Genomic DNA, 20,176 nt, shown 5'->3' on the forward strand with positions numbered 1-20,176 from the left:
GCCTCTTTGAAGAGTTAGTTGCAGTGATGCATTTGAAATGCAGGTGCTTCTGAAAAACAAGTGTCTCCAAAATGGGTTGGGAAGGCAACTTAAATCTCACTTTTGAAATCAGGCTGAAGATGCTAGAGGATTCAAGTCTGAAATGGCTTGGACTTGAACTGAAAATGAACGCATCACTTAACATGAGCTCATGACTTGGGCAGATGTGTCACGGATAATACTTGCTGACCCATTTCTTAAGAGACCAATTAAAACACAGAGATTTGCAGTTTGCTCAGTAATCTCTAGAATGTGGCTTGAAAAAAAAATCCAAGAACTATAGAAATCTTTGGTAAGAAAACAAAGCTAAAGTTTCTCAAAGTGGGTTGCATAGCCACATGAAGAAAAGAAAGGTGCCTACTGAAGAAATTCATAGCTTTGTTTATATCTATAATTTTAGACTGAAAAAACTTTAGTCTCTGCTGCCAACTCCTTTATATTCATTTCTTTATGACTTCCTGGGTGGCCCTCACTATCTCTTGTCATGTGGAAATCCGTATTTGAAGGTGGCCTAATCTCAGATTAAAGGCAAATAGGTCATTTTCATTTGCAGTACAGATTAATGTTTCTATAGGATATAGATAGGATATCACTACACAGTTCTATGAATTTGAGCTGACAGATGGATCCTAAATCAAATCATATATGTAATGTTACTTCTTCTTATATTCTACTCATGTATTAGACTTAAACTACCACCTAGCTATGGGGCATTTTCTTCCTGTGTCTTAAAACTATGATATGAGGTCAAGAAAATATTTTTGTTACCAGCTCTGTATGTAATTTTGAATGAAAATTCTAAGTTTAGAAATAAGCTAATATATTATAAGATACAATTGATGTTCTAGGGTGTGGATGTTGAGAGTAACCATAACAACATGAAGACAGAACAGAGGGAGGACTAGGACAGTATCTAAATAAAGTTTATAATTAGTTGGATTTTAATGAGGCCACTTTAAGGAGGTAATGCGTCTCAGTTACTTTTCTATTGCTATGAAAAGAAACCATGTCTTAGGAAACATTAAAGAAAATGTTTCAGCATCACTCTTCACAATAGCCACAAATATCTCAGAGTACCTTGAACCAAATAAGTGAAAGACTTGTATGACAAGAACTTTAGATCTTTGAAGAAAGAAATTGAAGAAGACACCAAAAAGTGGAAAGATCTCTCATGCTTTTGGGTAGGTAGAATTAACATAGTAAAAATGGCAATCTTAACAAAAGCAATCTACAGATTCAATTCATTGTCCATCAAAATCCCAGCAAAATTCTTCAAAGACTTCAAAAGAGCAGTACTCCACTTCTTATGGAAAAGAAAAAACCCCAAGATAGCCAAAACAATCCCTTACAATAAAAGAACTCCCGGTGGCATCAAAATCCCTGACTTCAAACTCTACTACAGAACTACAATTTTGTAAACAGCCTGGTATTGGCATAAAAACAGACAGGGGGGGGGGGAAGCGACAATGGAACCAAATTGAAGACCTGAATATTAATCCGCACACCTATAAACACCTAATTTCTGACAAAGAAGCAAATATATAAATTAGAAAAAAAAGCCATACTTAACAAAATGTGTTGGCATAAATGGATATCAACATGTAGAAGAATGAAAATAGATCCATATCTATTACCAAGCACAAAATTCAAAGTCCAAATGGATCAAAGATTTCAACATAAAGCCAGTAACACTGAACCTTATAGAAGAGAAAGTGGGAAGTACACTTGAACACATTGGCACAGAATTCCACTTTCTAAATATAACCCCAGTAGCACAGACACTGAGAGAAACAATTAATAAATGGGACCTCCTGAAACTAAACAACTTCTGTAAAGCAAAGGACATGGTCAACAAGATAAAATGACAGCCTACAGAATGGGAAAAGATCTTCACCAACCCCACATCAGACAAAGGTCTGATCTCCAAAATACACTAAGAATTGAAGAAATTAGTCATCAAAAGAACAAATAATCCAATAAAAAATGGAGTGCAGACCTAAACAGAGAACTCTCAACAGAGGAATCTAAAATGGCTGAAAGACACTTAGGAAATGCTCAACATCCTTAGCCATCAGAGAAAGGTAAATCAAAACAACTCTGAGATTCCATTTTACACCTGTCAGAATGGACAAGAGCAAAAACACTGATGACAACTTATGCTGGAGAGGAAGTGGGGTAAAGGGAACACTCCTAAATTGCTGGTGGAAATGCAAGATGGCACCCCTTTGGATGACACCCCTTTGGATGTCAGTGTGTCAATTTCTCAGAAAATAAGGAAACAACCTTCCTCAAGGCCCAGAAATACCACTCTTGGGTATATATCCAAAGGATGCTCAATTGTACCACAAGAACATGTGTTCAACTATGTTCATAGCAGCATTTTTTTGTCATAGCCAGAACCTGGAAACAACCTAAATACCCCTTGACTGAAGAATGGATAAGGAAAATATTCACATTTACATTTACACAATAGAGTACTACACAGCAGAAAAAGATAATATCTTGAAATTTGCAAGCAAATGGATGGATCTAGAAAACATCATACTGAGTGAGGTAACCCAAACCCAGAAAAACAATTATCATATGTACTCACTCATAAGTGGTTTTTAAACATAAAGCAAAGAAAACCAGCCTACAAATCAAAATTCCAGAGAACCTAGACAACAATGAGAACAATAAGAGAGACATACATTGATATAATCTACATGGGAAGTAGAAAAAGACAAAATCTCCTGAGTAAATTAGGAGCATGAAGACCATGGGAGAGGGTTGAAGTGAGGGAAAAGGAAGGGAAGGGAGCAGAGTGTAGTAATATGAGCGGCGAGGCTGCGTCCCCAGCACCACAGCTGCCTGGCTAGCTTATGCCCCGAAATAATTACACGAACACTGTATTCTTTTAAACACTGCTTGGCCCATTCTGCTTGGCCCATTAGCTCTAGCCCTTACTGGCTAATTCTGATATCCCGATCAACCCATCTCTAATAAACTGTGTAGCTCTGGTCTTACCGGGAAAGATTCAGCATGTCTGACCTGGCGGCTTGCTTCATCGTGTGCATCTGCCTGGGAGAGCAGAGCATGGCCTCTCTTCTGAGGCGTCTGCTCCCGAGAGGAGAGCTGTTGAGTCTCTGAGCTCACTTCCTCTTCCTCCCAGCATTTTGTTCTGTTTACTCCACCCACCTAAGGGTGGGCCTATCAAATGGGCCTAGCAGTTTCTTTATTACTTAACCAATGAAATCAACAGATTGATATATGACACTCCCACATCAGCAGAGAAAAATGTATAGCTCAATAAAGTCAATAACCCTCCCCCCCCAAAGAAAAAAGGAAAGTATTTCAGTTGGGACTTCGATTTCACAGGGTTAAAGTTTATGACCATAATGACCTAGAGTAGACAGCAGGCAGGCAGACATGTTACTGTAGTGGTAGCTGAAAACTCACATGTTAAGATACAACCATGAGCAGATAGAACTACATCAAAGTTTAAGCTAATTCATTGCTAACCCCAGTGACACATTTAATTCAACAAGGCCACCCTTGTCATTCTTTCCCAAACAATCTCAGCAAACAGGGACCAAATGTTCAAATCCATGAGCCTATGGGGGAAATTCTTGTAGAGGGATTGTCTTATCCAGTCTCATTAGATGAGTATCTCTCTACCCACTGAGTCACATTCTCTAGTTCCCTTCAACTGCTTATGAACTAAATGCTCTGATGTTTATTCTCAGTTACAATTGTTCGACCAATGTCTCACGATTCCTAGTGGCTAGCTCTAACTATGAAATTACCCATTTCTATTTATCTATGTATTTACATGAGGCTGTGGCTTATCAGTGTGGCATGTTACTCTTTCAGTGATTACATGTCTTCTCTTTGACTCTGCCTACTCTATCTCTGGATTTCCCACATGGTTTTACTCTGCGTAAACCATTGGTTGAAACAACTTTATTCATCAACCAATAAAAGCAACACATTTACAGAAGGACACGCCACATCTACCATATGATGTATAAGTGTCCAGTTTAGTTTAAATGTGTAAATCTCAATATCACTGCAGGAACATCCACTTTATCTGTAGAATATATGAATTGTTTATTAAGACTAAAGAAATATCTCACTGTACAGGAATCCTTAGACTTCTTAGTTCATTGAAATGAAAGCTCCAATCTCACATTAAAAATCAGGGAGTCCTGATGTTCTCAGATAACATCTGAAGTACATTGCTAAGGCTGTACTAAGAGTACATAAATGTTCAGGAAAGTAAGGTATCCTTTGCTTTCAAGAAGAGCAATTTTCAATGGCTTAAATTTGGAGTTAGTTAGTGTGATGCTAAAAGGATATATGGCATGAGAATAGAGGACAGTGCCTGTCCTGGGATTTGAGCTTTTACTTATGAGAGATAGCATCACAGAGTTAACTACTATAGGGCTTGATGAGTCTATGCAACATCATCAGCACCCTATGCACCCAGGATCTCTCTGAATGGTCATCTTTTGATGCCTATCTTTTATCTTATAACATCTTCCTACCAGAACTTTTCTTAGGCAGTTCTGAGAAACCTTGAGTAAGAGCTTGTTGTTGTGAGATTGTAGAGATTTAAAAGGCTTGAAAGTTGACATGAAACTTGTTTGGCAATCTACAATTCCCCTTGCTTCATCAGATACGATGTGGCTTCTTGAGTCTGTCACTAAAGGAGCAGTTAAAATGGTCCTTCTTTACTTAGAAGCTACCTTCTTGTGGCAAATAAGTTCCTTTTTATAATCTATGAGGGGAAGTACTCTGTCTTTAATAATAAGCAGTGAGCTGTCATTTATTTTTGGCATAATTTAAAGCCTTTTAAATACTTATTTTTAATTTTAATAATTTTGGAGGTGTTCATTTTCGCATTAAAATTCAGGAAGCTGACATAGCCCTCAGCTTACCTTCAGGGCAAAACTGTGCAAGACATGCTTCTATGAGATAATTTGTTTCCTAATTGGCATCCGTTTGCTGAAATACAATTAAAGTTATTGCTCTAATATTAACATCAACATCTTGATTGCTCCATAAAATATGAATATTTATAATTTTTCCCTTCCAATGAACATGTCTTTTAGGCACTTTAATTTTGGGTTTTGGCAGTTTCTTATTTATTCAAAGTTTTACTTTTGTTTTTGCACACCAATATTGACACAAGAAAGTAGCTGCTGAAGTTCAGGCTACCTCAGGGTTAAACCAATTAACCCTGGAAGAGTTGTTAGAAATGTCATTGGTGAGGTGCTGTGCTTGGTTACTAGAGCCCATTTGATTTGAATGCCTAGGAATGAAACATCTTTTTAGTTTGTATCATTATTCTATGAACTATTTGGTGTTTCATATTTAATAGAAACAATACCTTACATTGATTTTGTCTTTCAAAATGTAAAGAAGTTGTCTGAGATAAAGGGTTTCTATTGCTGTAAAAAGGCACCATGACGATGGTAAATTTATTAAGGGAAACATTTAATTGGGGCTGGCTTACAATTTCAGAAATTTAATCCTTTTTCATCACGACAGGAAGCAAAGGCAGTATGTAGGCTGACATGGTGCTGGAGAGGTAACTGAAAGTTCTACATCTTGATCTATAGACAACAATGGGCATCGCCTGAATATGTGTGAGACTTCAAAGCCCACCTCCTGCAGTGACACAGCGACTCATGTTAGTGTCACTCCCTATGGTATAAGCATTCAAACACATGAGTCTATGGGTACCATACCTATTCAAACTTGTAGCAAGAATTCTAATTGATCTTAATAAAAATTCAGAGTCAGACATTGGGGATGAAAGTGAAAGATTAGAGAAGCAGAACAGCCAGTCTTACCTCTCTAAAATATTCAGAGTGAATTGGGTATCCTGCCTCTAAAAGTCCTCAGACGGAATGCCTTGAGCTCCTGTCTCCTCCCACCTTATATTCCTCTCTCTGTCTCGCAATATCCTTTTCTGTTTCTACCTCCCTAGTGCTGGGATTAAAGGTATGTGAACTTCAAGGACTGGGATTAAGAATTTGCTCCACAGCCTGCTGGCAATGTTTCTCTTTTAAAATGGCCTTAACGTAGCTTAGCCCAGGGTGGCCTTGAACTCAAAGTGATTCATCTTCCTCTGCCTCCTGAGTGTTGGGATTGAAGGTGTGTGCCACCACTGCCTGGTCTCTATGGCTAACTAGTGCTTTAATTTACACTCCTATCCACAGGCAAGGTTTATTTGTTATAGCATAAACAAAATATCACCATATTTTCCCTTTTATCTCTTCTAATTAAAAATTATTTCTTGTTGAAATCTAACCATTATTAATTTTGATTTATAGTTTCTCCTGAAATTTTTGGTTTATTTTCTAAAGCTGTTCTATCATCTAGAGCAGTATATATTTTTACCATAGGCATTAGGTTTTTTATTTTTCTGGGAAGTAGCTTCTTCCATCAACTGAACCAAATTTAACATAGAAGCCTGCAGAAGACCCAATGGCAAAGGTTTACCTTGAATATTCCTTGTTGATCTACACTCATTAATTCAATGCCTGTTCTTGCCACACCTTCTCTATAATGTATAAGGTGGGGGGCGTTCTGTTTGGAATATGCTTAGAAAAAGATCATGATGGAGAACCAATCTCATTAAAATCTATGAACTCTAGATTGACAGCTGTGGATCCCCCAGGGGACTGAACTAGGTTCTGCATATCTGGCAAGCAGGGTTGAAGCTTGGACTATCTGAGGGGCCCCTGTCAGCAAGACCAGGATCTATCCCTGGTGCATGAGCTAGCTTATTGGAGCTTATTTCTATTGTTGAATGCCATGATCAGGTTTGATGCAGGGGGAGTGACTTGGTCCTGCCCCAACTAAATGTACCAGACTTTCCTTACTCCCCATGGGAGCCCTTGCCTATCAGGAAAAATGGATGGGGAATGTACTGGGGGTAGAGGTGAGAGAGGGTGGGAGAAGGGGTAGGAGGGAGAAATGTTCTTGAAATATAAAATAAATTTTAAAAAAATTACGGAGTCTACAATAGGCGAATCTAAAGAAGCTAAGTAAGAAGGTGAACCCAAGGAAAAACATATAGTTATCCTCTTGGATAAGGGAAGTAGACAAAATTGCCGGGGAGAAAAGTGGGATCTTGGGGGTGGGGTGGGATGGGGGTTAGAGGAGATGGGGAGAGAAAAGGTAGAAGGGAAGGAGGGGGGACTTGGGGAAACAGGAGGATCGGGATAAAGGAAGGTTGGATAGGGGAGCACGGAACCACAATTCTTAGTTAAGGGACCCACTTTAGGGTGGGCAGGAGACTTGACCCTAGAGGGGCTCCCAGGTGCCCAAGCTGAGGTCCCCAGTTAGTTCCTTGGGCAGCTGAGGATAGGGAACCTGAAATGACCCTACCCTAGAGCAATACTGACGAATATATTGCATATCATCCTAGAACTTGCATCTGGCGATGGATGGAGATAGAGACAGAGACCCACACTGGAGCACTGGACTGAGCTCCCAAGGTCCCAATGAGGAGCAGAAAGAGTGAGAACATGAGCAAAGATGTCGGGACCATGAGGAGTGCACCCACCCACTGAGACAGTGGAGATGATCTACTGGGAGCTCACCAAGGCCAGCTGGACTGTTACCAGAAAAAGCATGGGATAAAACTGGACTCTCGGAACATGGCGAACAATGAGGGCTGATGAGACGCCAAGGACAATGGCACGCGGTTTTGATCCTACGCAATGTGCTGGCTTGGTGGGAGCCTAGCCAGTCTGGATGTTCACCTTCCTAGATATGGACGGAGGGGGGAGGGCCTAGGACTTACCACAGGACAGGGAACCCTGACAGCTCTTTGGACTGGAAAGGGAGGGGGAGAGGAGTGGGGGGAAGGGGAGAGGGGTGGGAGGAGGGGGAGAAGAGTGGGAGGAGGGGGAGAAGAGTGGGAGGAGGGGGAGGGAAATGGGAGGCTGGTGGGAGGAGGTGGAAATTTGTTTTTTTTTCTTTTCTTTATCCTCCTTTTATCAATAAAAAAATTAAAAAAAAATTAAAAATGTTCTAACAGTCTCAAACTTTTTAAAAGTCCCAAGTTCAAATCTCTTCTGAGACTCATGCAATCTCTTAACCCTAACTCCCAGTAATAACAAAATCATAAAGCAGATCGCACGATTTCAACAAATAATGGTACAGGAAGGATGTTATTATTCCAAAATGGTAGAAAGGGAGCAAAGTAAGAAAATACAGAACCAAAGCAAGATCAAAAACCAACTGAGCAAGCTCCAAACTCTGCATCTCCATATCTGATGTCAACTACTCTTCAGATCTCCAACCCCTTTCAGCTTTGTTGATTGCAACAAACTTCTTTTCCATGGGCCAGTTCGAATTCCTATTAGTAGCTTTCCTTGGCAGATAACTCATGACACTGGCATCTTTAAAAACTTGAGGTTTTCAAGGCAATCCAGGCTTTATTTCCACAGCTTCACATAATGGCCTCTCTAGGCCTCCATGCAGGGACATACATGACATATGCCTGGCTTCCGTGTCTTTCCTCAGTCAGGAGAAATATTTCATAACCCCTTCCTTGTATCCTTGACTCTAAAGCCGGTATCACATGCCTGAAACTGCCAAGTTCTACTGATTTCAGAGCCTGGAAAATGGTACCTCACTCAATTATGTCTTCACCAGCTTTCTGTTTTTGATGGTTACCTTCATTGCCTAAGCTTTAATGTACAGAAAATCACTTGGTATACTAGGTTGGCTTCAGACTCAGATATCTACCACCCTCTGCTATTGATTGCTAAGATTAAAGTCAAGAACTCCCACACCTGGGCCTGAGCTGTTCTTTAATTCCTTTTTACACTCCCTTTAACTATTTTCTTCCTTCCTTCCTTCCTTCCTTCCTTCCTTCCTTCCTTCCTTCCTTCCTTCCTTTCTTCCTTCCTTCTATCTTTTCTTTTTTGAGACAGAGTTTCTCTGTAGCTTTTGGAGCCTGTCCTGGAACTAGCCTGGAACTAGCTTTTGTAGATCAGGCTGGCTTCATACTCAACAGAGATCTGCCTGCCTCTGCTTCCAGAGTGCTGCGATTAAAGGCATGTACCAACACCGCCTGGCCCTTTATTCTGTTTCTTTATCTGTTTATCTCCCTAAATAGAAGGCTTAGCTCCATTCCTTTTCTGGTAGCCATTTTCTCCTCAAATTGTATCTTTTGTATTTTTTCTTGCTCAGTTTGCCCCTTTTCATTATAAATATTAATTGATCCAAAACTCTTCACTTTAGCCCCAGGCAAACTTTTCAGATATGGACAAAAAACTGCCACATTCCTTACTAAAATATTACAAAAACAATCCCTAGGCAACATACTAAAATTCCTTTCTTCTGAAACCTCTTGAATCAGACCCTTAGCACCACTATCTTCCCTGTTCCTCACAGGATGTCCAAGTAAGACTCACTTTAAGATTTCAAATCTTTTCTAATCCACAGTCATACAGTGCATATTTGTCCAAACATAACATGGTTAGGCCTATCACAGAAATACCCCAGTCTCTAGTACCAACTTCTGCTGTAGTTCAGGTTTCTATTGCTGTGAAGAGACACCATGACCATGGCAACTCTTATACAGGAAAAGACTCAATTGAGGCTGGTTTACAGTTTCAGAGGTTTACTCCATTATCGTCATGGTGGGAAGCAAGGCAGCATGCAGTCGGACATGGTGCTGGGGTGGGGGATACCTGAGAGTTCTACATCTTGAACATCAGGCAACAGAAGTGAACTGCGTACCACAAAGGGCATAGCTTGAACATATATGAGACCTCAAAGCCCACGCCACAGTGACATACTTCCTTCAGCATGGTCATACCTCCTAATAGTGCCACTCCATATGGGCCCAAACTCAAACATAGGGGTCTATGGGGACCATACATATTCAAATCACCACAGTAGTTGTCTTAGTTTGCTCTCTTGTCGCTGGGACAATATACTGACCAAAATCAAGTTGGAAAAAAATGTATGCCATTTTACAACCCCAGGTCACAGTTTGTCACTGACAGGAGTTAGGACAAGAATTCAAGGTAGAGGGGCTGGAGAGATGGTTCAGCGGTTAAGAGCATTGCCTGCTCTTCCAAAGGTCCTGAGTTCAATACCCAGCATTCACATGGTGGCTCACAACCATCTGTAATGAGATCTGATGCCCTCTTCTAGCCTGCAGGCAGACACACAGACAGAATATTGTATACATAAGTAATTAATTAAAAAAGAATTCAAGGTAGAAAGATGAAGAAACACTTCACATTAAGTGCAGGTGCTACATATTTGATTGCTTCTTCTGGTTTACTTAACAACCTTCTCTACATGGTCAGACCTAAGGATGGTACTGCCCACAGTGATCTGAGGTCACCTACATCAATTAAAAATCAAGAAAATGTTCTACGGACATGGCCCGAGGAAAATCTGATGATAGCACTTCCTAACTGAGATTTGCTCCTTCCAGAAATGTCAAGTGGACAAGTAAGATTAGGCACCCTGTAGGATTTCCATCAATTTCAGATAGGACTGACCCACAGATACAGTATTTCCGTAGCAAGTTCTCAGCAGCTCAGTTTGCATGGTGTTTTTTAATGTTTGCTTCCAAGAGAGAACATAAGTATATAATTCTGCAACTATATTCAATTAAACTGATTACTGTTTATCAGTTAGAAGGTTTACATTACAATTTTTACATTTGTTCACACATCAGAATCTTCTAAAATAATTTTCAAATTGGAAAAGCAATAGCATGTGTAATTTATGCTGAATTCTTCAAATGACAAAATGGTATATACAAAGAAATCAAAACTCCGTTCCTATTTCAATACCAATTTTTTCTCTGTAGAGAAATTTTATCTGAAGTTTTACTCTTCCTTTTCTTTGTTTCTGCTTTGATATATAATATCCTTGGGCAGACCAACTAAAATAGGCATTTTAATAGAATAAGTGGTTCTTCATGCTCCTTTGTCAGATAGGAAGCAAAATGAGTGGAGTAACTGGAGGGGTGGGCAAGCTATCTGATGTGAGCATAAAGGTTCAAGACTGAGAGAGAGAAGCAGGCTACTCAGAAAGTGGAGAGGACAGATGGTTAAAAGTCAGCTAGGAAGCAGAAGGTAACTACTATCCATGTGAATTAGGGAGAAGTGAAGAGAGAGGAGTTCCATCCAAAGTTTGGGTCAAAAGAATTCTGCTTATAATAGGAGCTTCTTTCTTTACTGAGTCAGCAGTGCTTCAAACATAGAGGAGGAGAAAATTATAAAGTGCACAGATTTTAAACTGTAAGACATTGCTATCAAGTTATAGGTTATAATACATAGATCTGTAGATTTGTTCATTAGCTGAGATGTGAATACATGAACAGAAGTTATGCATACCTATCTGTTTAAACAAATTTGTGTCAGACCCTGTCACTAAAAATGCCTGTAAATGGCTGAGCCTGATATTGGAAAGCACACTGTGGGCCCATATCATCCTTTATTAATATTTCTTTCTACTAGATGAGATCAAGACATGTTGAAAAAGGCTGTTACTAAGGCTGAAACAGTGAAGAATAAGCCTTAACTTACAAATAAGGCTACTATTTAAAGACAGGATATTTCCACTAAAAGAAGCATCCTGAGTCAAGTCTGTGTCAATATCAGCATTGCACTACGTAAAATTGTTGGACTAAATAAAACACATAGGAGAAAGATAATCCATGATATTAAGGTGACATAAACACTTGAATAAAATCATTGAAAGTTTGATGAAGGATAAAATAGTTACATAATCTCAGCTTGCCTTCCAATGGGAACTTACTAAAGAAATATTATTTCAAGATCAGTCATATTCAAGATTGATGGAAATCCTCCTATACACAAGAAAGACATACTAGTGTCTTTGGGCAAATGACTATTGTTAGAGAAATCCAGAATACCTCTTTAAGCAACTGCTCAAAAATCGTATCAACAATAATGTAACACATTGAAATTTAGGGCCACCTGAACACATATATTGCCCTGATTTTGTTGCCATGGATGTATCTCATGAATACCATAATCAATTAGTGCTGTACAAATACAAATCTGCAGTGCAAGCTGAATATAATATCCTAAACAATTAGAAACACAAAAATAGAAAGAAGATGGTGGGACTGTTCTGGTCAAAGTAGCTGATTGAGACCTGGTACTCAATGTAATGCCAAGGCTATTTGGGGGACAGTCAGCAAAACTCTAGTGAGGTAGCTATAAATCCCAAAATGTTTGAAGATTAAATAATAAAGTAGAAGATCTAGTGTGTGTGTGTATGTGTATATATATATGTGTGTGTGTGTGTGTGTGTATTTGGGCATGCCAAAATATATGCACATGCATAAAAGAATGCCCTTGCTGTGAGAAAAGAATCTCAATTATTTATGGTATAGGCAATTTACCTTCAAACAGTTTGGGAGATAATTTGCATTGGTTTTGCAAATTTTTCCATTTCAAACTAAAACTAAGAGAAAAAGTTCTATATCTTTCTTGAAATATCTTCACACAAAAGTAACTGTAAGTATAGAAGTATGTTTATATTTTCTCACAAAAATGGGAGGGGGGATGCACACGTGATTCTCCGTTTGGAACATTCCTCCTAGGGGTAATCTTGGCAATAAATGTGTGTGAACATATTTACCACAAATTCAGAAAGTACTCATTTTTAAAAATAGGAAATTAACCATCTGTTTTCTTTGAATCACAATTCTTAAAACAGTTCTATGATCATATTCTGACCTCAATAGAAAACTTTTACTGCTTATAATTTGTCTGCCTTTCCTTGGTTTTATAACCATACAAATTTGTTATTATATAAGTAGCCTCCTTTAAATCAAACTCACTAGAGTCTTTCACCAACTGCATCCAGTGGTGTTTGTGCATGTGTGTGTGTGTGTAAGGGAGGGGAGTGGATGTGGATAAATAATTTCAAACTTGTGACCTTCTTAATATTGTACCTTCATAATCACAAAAGTTTATGATATTTTGTTTCTATTTTTATGCTTCTTTTGAAACAAAATGAAAGAATGTTTGGCAACTTAAAAACAATAGTGCTGGGGACTGTGAGAGGGCTCAGTGTTGGAGAGTACTTTCTGCACAATCATAGAGGCTCCCTAACACCTAGCAGACAAGCCAGGTGTTGTGCACAAGGCTGTATCACCAACCAACTCTGAATGATTCTGACAGAATAATTATTGAGGCTTGCCAGTTTGCAGCCTAACTGACAAAAAGTGAGCTTCAGGCGCAGGAGGAGACTGGGCCTCAAAGGAATTAGTCGAAAGTGAAAGAGGAGAAAACCTGATAGTATTTTTGGCTTCCACATATAGGCACAAGTGTACACACCCTCACATATACATGTACATATATTCATATAGATATATACACATACTTATACACACAAATAAATGATCTTTTAAAAAAGCAGCAGTGATGGCAAGCTCTGCCTTAAGTAACTGGTGAATTCTGAAAGTCAGAATTTTAGCTTTCAGAAAGATGGTTTAGAAAAGTACATGGGGAAAATTCGCGACTCTCCAGACAGCATCTCTCGGATTTCTATTCTAGGGATCCTTGTGTCTGCTACTTGGCAGACTTGCCCAAGCTCCATGTTTAGGATCACAAAGAGTCCCCCGTGCTTTTAGAGCCTACCCGGAGCCAAGTCAGAGATCAATGGCTCATCCAACAACTGGCGATTGTCAATAGATGTAATGTATATGATCCAGGTCTTGTTGATGTGTGATGACTGAGCCTTGAGCTTAGAGTTTCCTTTATTTCTTCAACCTGCTTTCAGAGAATAGGCTAGAGTTGCTCACCAGCTTCTTTCCTCCGCCACTCATCCCTTCCTGTTAATGCTTCTTGCACTGACTAAATCACTACTTGTTTCTAAATGCTAGTGTGGAGCCTCACTCTAAAGGATTTCTAACACAAATACTCATATTCAAACACGGATCATGAAAAAAAAACCCTAACTCAGCTATTTGTATAATTAAACATGACATCAATTTGCCCAGAAACCTAGGATGTTATAATTTCAGTACCAATCATACTAAGGACATTTAGTAGCCACGCACACCATTGGTTTGAGAGGAAAGCCTGCTAACTTGGTGACAGAATTAGACTCTAACCTTCACTAAAAATGCCACATAATTTAAATACTTCTTCTCAGACATTGTAATATTTGAGGAAAACAATGTCCTCTTCTCTGGAACTTTTTCAAACCAAATGTTTTCTAATTATTTTTATCTATACTCATAAAAAATTGTGTAGAATCACCCTGTGATCTCAAACTTTTGGGTAGACATGACCACAATGAAGCAATATGGCTTTACTGTTTTCTTGGTATAATGACAGCAAGTGCATGACTCTATATAATTGCTAAGAAACATACGGGAGGAAGGTGTCTTAGCAGTTAAGACACTGATTGCTCTTACAGAAGACTGGGTCCCAAGACTGGGGTTCATACCTTCATGAAAGCTAACAACCATCTGTAAATCCAGGGGATACAAAAATCTTTTCTGTCTGTGACAGGTGCCAGGGACATATAAGCACAAACATAGAATCATACAGAACACCCACAAAATTAAATTAAATTAAAAAATTTAAAATGGAGATGGAGAGAGAGAAAGAGAGAGAGAGAGAGAGAGAGAGAGAGAGAGAGAGAGAGAGAGAGAGAGAGAGAGAGGAGAGCTGGTGGTAAAATGGGCTCACTCAGTAGTTAAAGTTCTGCAGAGGATTCTAATTTGATTTTCAGCACCTATATGGTGGTTTCCAACCACCTGTATCCCCAGTTCCTGGTTATCTGGTTTTCTCTTCTGACTTCTATGGGGACCAGGCCTGCATGTGATACACAAGCCTATATGTATAAATACACTCAAGCACATGAAATTAAATAAGTGTATCTACGAGTAGAGTAGAAATGGACTCTTTAGTACTGCACACTATATGAAAACAAGCTGTATGCATATGTTCATATGTGAGAGTGGTGTGTGTGTTTGCGTATGTGTGCAGGTGTGCATGTGAATGTGCACTGCCATGCGGATGCTTGTGAAGGCCAGAGGTCATTTTTGGGTGTCTTCCTTCTTTGTTCCTTGTCTTGTTTTTTCTAAGACAGCATGTCTTACTGCATCTGAAGCTCACTACTTTCTCTAAATTGACTAGCCAGCAATTCCTAGGATATGCCTGTCTGTACCTCCCAACTGGGGTTAAATAGACAAGCTATTGTAACTGACTTTGATATTGGTGCTAGAGATCTCGACTTAGGACATTATGCTTGAACAGCGGTCACCTTGCCTGCTCTTAGTATCCTCTTAGTTCTACGAGTTTGGTCAAAGATAATGTTAGTGTTATCTGTCATTTCTTAACCTGGATATAATTTTTTCAACCTATTGTTGTTTAAATGCTCACTAAGTGACAGTTAGTGCACATGCTTCTCTTATTTTATTCTCTACACATAGGTTAGTGATACTATTAGACCCACATTCCCGTTTTACCCATAGATCTAATAAAGTGAAACTTCCTCTTTTTAAGCATTTTTAAAGGTTGGAATAATCTCCCTAAATAGAGTAAGGGCAATGGAGAACAAGGACTCTCCTATAGTGCACAGAATTGAACGTGCCAAGAAGGTACACTAAGTTGTCGTATTTTTATTCCCATTTTTCTGGAGAGGTAATAGGATAGCAACATCTGCATTGGCCCGGGAGTATCTGTGAATAAAAATATCATAATGTTTTATTCAAATTAAGAAAAACATCCACACGAAAACCTCAGGATATTTGCAATGCTTTCTAGGTTGGAGACTTAAGTCTGGCACTTAGAAACTATCTGTGGGGGTGATGTCTGCATAAGGCAAAGACATCAAGAAGCAGACTACTAGACAGGTGAGGAGAGGTTCCTCGGGTACCACCCGTGGGATGTGTCCTGCTAGCCTTTGTGATTTAATGAGCTTTTACAAAGAACGAAAAGGAGCTAAGTTAAGTGTCACATTGTGAATTGAATTCATCAAAGAGAAAAGAATGGAAGCTTTGCTCACACTCATTTCTACAGTACATGAAATTCATTGCATGAAGACAGCAGCTTCCAGAAGGACTGCAGTATTAGAAGAAGGTTATTCTCCTTTTACCACCTCGACCTGTAACACTCCGGAGGAAAACCAAACTTCTGCTCAGTCACTGTCAAATGCTTCCCCTTTTCTATTACATTTGGTCTGCATGTGGACCATCAGGGTCTTTTATAGACTATTATGGTCAAGTTTTGACATAGGATTTGAACATCTTTGAACAGTGGAGCCAACTGAGGCAAAGACCAGAGTCTAGTATCCCACGGCGGGGGAGCATACTATCTGAATATGTGATTTATATAAATTTCTGTCCAATGAAATATGATATTTCAATAAGGTATTGCATTTATTCTTCACTTCTTTATAGTAACTACAGTTCTGTTTTGTGTGGGGCTAGGGATCAAATCCATTGATTTATGGATGGTAGAGAAGCATTCTTCCAAGTATACATCCTTAGCTCTTAGGTTTGTGAGATAGTGCTTTGGTATACACTTCAGCCCAGTATTGAGCTCACTTAGCACTCCAGGTTGGTCTCAGCATCATTACCCATATGCCTCTGCTTTTCGTGTCTTGGTATTATGGGCATGCATGCCCATGTCTGGTTTCTTCATTACTCTTCAGTGTGAGGACTCCTATTCTCACCAGCCAAAAGATGCTAATTTCCTAACACAATATGCTTGGTAAATTCTGACTAATTTTTTTTATTTTTGTATAAAATGGAAATCCATAACTTATATTACCAAATTATTTATGCTAAAATTTTATAGACCATTTGTAAAAACCTCATTTTTTCGTGTTTTGGAAACTTACTGGTTTTCTTCACATCAGTGAGATTGCTTGAGGGTCATGTATCATATCGTATTGGTAGTACTTTAGAATTCTCCTCACATAGTATAATAGTCCATTAATTAAGGTTGTATGAATTAAATAAGATCCTCTAACTGCTGAAGAGATTTATGATGAATATTCATGAATAGGATATTTCCCTATTTTCTTTGGTGTATATGTCTGGTCTACACAAGCTTAGATGCCTTCAGGGTAGTGGATGAAGACTCTTCTATTTGTGCTTTTATTTCCTTTTCTCTGCACTCTGCATGTAAAGGCTTGATATTCATGATTAGTGCTTTTGTTCCAGCAAGCAAGAAGTTTGTGTGAGAGATCTGGCCGGCTTATATAACAAATTCAATTTAAAGCATTATTTATTGATTAATTTACTGACTTATGTATATTTAGGACAGGGTCATGTTGTGGAACCCAGGCAAACTTCGATTATAATCTCCTACCTCAGCCTCAAAGCAGTTGTGATTACTGGCACATACCACGACACCCTTTAACGCTATATTTCAAGAGATTTCCATGCTCAGTTTACCCAGATGGCCTCTAAACTTTGGCAGTACAAAAGCATAGGAATGAATGACATGTTTGCAGTGTATATTTATTTCCCTGTTGTCTTCTTTTGTTGAAAGAGTTTCTCTTCTTCTTGAATTCTAAACTTTGAATTATTTTCCTTGAGAATTGAGACCTTATTTTCTCGGTGTAGTTTTGTTTGTCAGACTTACCTGTCAATTCAATCCATAGAGTCTTTCAGTTGACCCATCGTTAGTAGCTAAAAGAGTCCTCAGAAATATATTGCGTGGTATATGTGGAACTCTGAAAAACTGCTTATTATGTTTCTTAGTTTTAATAGATTTAAATTATGTATTAATTTCCAGACTGCTGGCATTTCTATTTGCACACTTTTGTGACAGTTGTATTAAGAGATATGTCATTATCAGAATTTGAATGCGAATTCCATAACTTTAACTGTCTTGATGAATAAAAGAATTCCTCCTTGGCCGGGCACACACCAGTCCATCAATAACTACCTGATGTGTGATTTGGAATATCTGTCTTATGACTTATGTTTTATGCCCATTAATCACTTAACTGTAGTTTCAGAAAAGTTAAAGAATTTTCTAAAATCATAAAGCCAGTACAATATGCAACAGAACCCTTCATTTTTTCTAATTAGTTAATTTTTTAACCCACTGAGTCCATTTAGCACTGCTCATAATAGTATGAGTATGGAGTTATTCACTGGGGCAGAATAAAATTTCATATGTAAATTTGTAAGATATCAAACTTTATGTTTCTTTCTGTATTAGTTACTTTTCATCACCATGTTAAAATACTATGACCAAGGAAAATTATTTTTAAAAATAGCTAATTTGGCCTATAGTTAGTTCTACAGGGAAGAGAGTCTATAAGCATTGAAGCTGAGGTTAAAAACTAAGATTACGTCTTGAACTGTAAGTATGATGCAGAAAGAACAAACTGGGAATGACTCAAGTTCTTAAACTTCAAAGCCCATCTCTCATGTCCTACTTCCTCAAACCAGGCCATGTCTCCTACGCCTCTCCAAATAGCATCATCAATGGGGAACCAAATATTCAAATGCCTAAGACTTACGGGACATGGTATTCAAGCTACCATGTTCTCCCACAACATGCTAACTTTGGGTATGTTTATAATATTCATGTAATAAAGACATTTTAATCTCATGATTTAACACATTTGTCAATAATAACATGGGTCCATCTGATAAACCTATAGAGAATACAACAAGAGATATAATGCTGTACATGACACTCTTACATATAACTGATTTTCAAGCTTGTTTTGAAATGCATTATTTTAACCCATTTTTGACCAGCTCATGGGTACTTCTTCCATTGTATTCACTTCTGATACTCTTCAAATAACACTGTCTTGAGTTGAAAAGCATCTTTAAAAGTCAAACACAACTTCAAGTGGTCAAGATTTTTTTAAAAGCATTTGGCTCAGTATCTTTCTTAATCGTAAATGATAATGAAACAAACCAGAAAAATATGCAGATGTTTCTTGACATTCACCAAATATTGCTGTTTCACCCATAAATCAAGTGAAAAGAGTGAGCTAGTAGAGGCAATGTAAAACCAAGATTAGAAGTCCATTTTTACCATATGATCCATTTATGATTATCAAAAAAATTATTTACAATTTAGTTTTACTTAAGTTACAAATCTGAGTATTGCGAATTATTGAAAAAATACAGAGAAGCACTTTTTTAAAAATATCTTTCTTTTTTAAAAGTAACTCATTAGATAAACCACTTCGCTGTGTAAGTAAGAGCTCAAAAAGATTTACAAATTGTGATTTAATAAATATGTTCCTATGACTGTAAAACTATATACCTTTTCTGCATATGAAAATGCATGGGGAAATGGGATGCACTTAAGTGGAAGACAATTACTACTGCATGCCTTGCTCTAGTCATAAATAGGGGAGAAAACATGAATGTCTCCAACTGGGAATATGTTACACAGCCTATGGTGCATCTAGTTGATAAAATATTATGTGATCATTTGAATTATAATTTCAAATATCTTATAATAACATGGAAAATGCTTATGGCACCTTATTAACTAAATTTACTTTGCTTTCACTGCACCTGTATCTGTAATCCCTTTATACCAAATCTTCCTTGCCTTTGTTCCTGAGAAACAGTTTGTAAGATTCGAACTCATATATCTAGCCCCATGGCTCCCTCCGTAACATGTCTTCATTAAAATCTAACAGCTTATTCAGGCTCCTGGGAGAGTACAGAATCTAAGTAGAGATGTAAAATTGATACAGGAGGGATGAGGAGCCTGAAGATGAACAATACCACAGTTCCAGTCGTGGATGAAATTCTGTCATTTTTTTTTCTCGTTTGCTTCCTGGAGATCCTTTAAAATCTTATTTCTCAGTGAGTAATTTTGTCTTTATGGTACAAAAGGTAATTCCCATACCTAATATTGTTTCAAAGCACACGTGAGTACCCTGCTGAGTTATATATGAGTTTTTTTATGAATATGACACAAAATGAAAATTCCATTCCTAGGCTTGAAAAAAGAATGCAAATTGACTTTCATGCTCAAGTGAGTTATTTTAGGGATTGGGGTGGGGTGGGGAGACTCAGATACCTTATTTATATGCATGTATAATTGATAGAACTTTTTAGTAATTGTTACTCATTTACAATCTTCATATTCAAAGTTTCAAGTAGCAGACTTTATTGATTTTA

This window comes from Microtus pennsylvanicus, chromosome 6, assembly GCF_037038515.1.
Source record: "Microtus pennsylvanicus isolate mMicPen1 chromosome 6, mMicPen1.hap1, whole genome shotgun sequence".
Lineage (NCBI taxonomy): Eukaryota > Metazoa > Chordata > Mammalia > Rodentia > Cricetidae > Microtus > Microtus pennsylvanicus.